Genomic DNA, 3,006 nt, shown 5'->3' on the forward strand with positions numbered 1-3,006 from the left:
GGCTACCGTCGTCTTCTTCTCCTCTGCCGGCTTCTTCTCTGCCGGCTTCTTCTCTGCTTTTGGTGCCATTTTTTCACACGGCTAGGGTTTGTTTGTCCTTGGGGAAAAGAGGGATAAGGAAGTTGAATTCGAAGGAAATGGTAGATGAGATATATGTTTTGGGAAGTTTGGTGGTCTATATATAAAGAGAAGTGGGAGGGGTTATTGGTTTGCTTGGGTTTCACAAGGATCGATGACGTGGTGGATTTGAACCGTGGGATAATGGTCAGTCATGGGATTGAATTGACGGTCGGGATGGTTTGGATTTTTGGGATTACATTGTGTGCGGCGCGGATTGCTGAGTTGGTGTTAGCTTGCGACGTTGGATTGTGGTTGAAGAGGAAGGGATATCGACGTCTGAGATAGGATTTTGATTTGTTATTGACTAGGATCGTTGACGTGGAAACGAAGTGAAGGTTGATGACATCAGTCTCTCTTGCGCGGAAGACGGACGGCTTCCGGCGGCCTCCAATTTTTCCGTTGACGCAATTCCATGCGCACCCAAATATTATAAATTTCGTAGTACAGTAGTACTTGAATTTTAGAAAGATTTATTATATCATAATTGAAAAAGATAACCCCGATTGCAATTGGTATTCCTAATTGATTTTTGGCTTAATAATAAAAAAATTTCTAAATTATCTCATTTTATGTTAAAAAAATTTATTCTTTTATTATATAAAAAAAACTTTAATCTTTTGATTTGCATTAATATAAGAGAAATTAAGAATGATAATGTGTAGTTTATAATCAAATATCCTACATCAATCGATATGATTAAGTAATATTTGAGTACTTTATAACCTGATTCGAGTAAGGTTTAATAGTAAAATTATTACACATTACAAGGTTGAATAGTAATCATAAAGTACTCACTATCTATAGTCGAATATAAATAATTATTTTTAATATTAAATCTTAATTTTTATATATTATTTATTTTTAAATTTTTTATAATTAATCTAATACTTATTAAAATTTATTAATTGTTCTAAGTATAATTTTTAATTTTTTTATGAGTTAACCTTGATTTACTCAAGGAATTTTCATTAATAATATATATCAAAATTAATTTTTAATTTATTTTAATAGAATATTTTATGAATTTCGTATTTAACGAGTAATATTTAAGATAAATTTAAACAATAATTTCAAAATTTAATGAAATATTACAAAATCCAAATATTTTACCAAATTACCAGATTCATGCTAAGGTATCTGAAAAATAACATAAACCTACTCATTAACATCAAGGCAAAAAATATATTTTGGTTTTAACCTTACAACATAAAGGATTACGAAATGATTTATGGCAAGTCAATTAAGCGGATTTACAAATCTATTCTAACGATCAACAAATTTCTAAAATTTGATCAGAATAAGGATTGTAATTCTCAAGGTATGATGACATGCTCAAATAGAAGGGAATCAATGAGGAAATTTGTATTATAGATGATAATTTATTTGATATCTAAATTGTATTAAAAATTCTTTATTTATGGAAAAAGAAAGAAAAAACGTAGAGTTGTTTAATAGATACGCCTACTTGATATGTCAAGTAAGTTTCACCTAAAATAAAAGAAATAAAAATAGATTTATGGAGGTTTAATTAGTGAATCTCTTTCCAACATTATCTTCAAGATTTCTTTAAATAATAAAGATTTGATTTTAAAATTATTTTATAAGAAGGACGTAAACGAATGTCAAACATAATAATAAATGATTTTTTTTGTTCATGTAGCATATAACATGCTCACTTATCAGCTTGTATGATATTGATGTGGTCAAAATAGTTTTTGTATGATTACATTACGATGTGTTACGTGAATAGAAAATATTAATTAAATTTAAATTTAAAAATTATTAAATTTACCTCAAGATTAAAAGATTTGTATCCATATAAACCAAATGATAAAGAATTCTTTGGGCAAAATAAAAGATTATATATGAAGTGAGATACTTCCAGCACCTTTTTAATATTTTAAGTCTTGTTTTATATTATATTAGAATTAAATCAACGCGCTGCACACGGTTCGCCCATTCTATCCCTCTCAGGATGCGGCGGCTTACCCACTAGACACAGTAAAATACTCTTTTTATAGGATCCACGTGGCAAAATTTGAGAGTCTTGTTGGAACAGCTTCACAATTTCCTCTTGAAACCTCCACATGACCAAACGTGAAAGCTCCAGCTAGGTTTTCTTTTATATAGTATAGATATACTATCAATCTATTAAATAAAAACAATATTGGTGGCTTAAATACCAATGGTAGCTTTTGATAGATATAACTTTGCAACCTTTAGTTTAGTTCAATAATTAATTTATGGATTAATATTCTTAATAGAAACAATGTGTTCCTTTTTTCAACTTAATGTTTTGCAATTTGAACAGTCCATGAAGTAAATTACACTTTTTTTTATTCCTAAGCAACTTTAGTGTTAAAAAGTTAAATCAAAGAATGTGCTAAGCTGTATATATTTGTTTTATTTGCTTCAAGCTATTACCAATATTAAATCATCTCAATAACCTTATCCAAAGTACAAGATTAAATTATATGTAAGGAAATTTAACTTTATCACAATAACAACAAAGCAGCGATGGATTCAAGATTTTGTATAAAGGGTGGCGAGTAATCATACAATATTATATATTGGATTAATGATTTCATTTAAAGTAAAAAAAAATATTTTTGAAATTAAATTAAATATAATATAAAATTTAATTAATAATTTAAATATAAATTTTAAAATTTATCATTATAAATAGACATAAAATAAAAAAAAATTAACATTAGATTTTCATATTAGGTATCGCAAGCTATGCTCGATGTGCTTTTATGTTTTTAAATTCATATATGATAAAATTCGTGTCTATGATCTTAACAAACTGTTTCTCAATGTAAAGAATAAGTGATCTAATAAAAAAATAATCTTTCATCCTACTACGTAATCTTGTATTTACAATTT

This window comes from Theobroma umbraticum, unplaced genomic scaffold (assembly GCF_002168275.2).
Source record: "Theobroma umbraticum cultivar Fairchild unplaced genomic scaffold, ASM216827v3 scaffold_95.0, whole genome shotgun sequence".
NCBI lineage: Eukaryota > Viridiplantae > Streptophyta > Magnoliopsida > Malvales > Malvaceae > Theobroma > Theobroma umbraticum.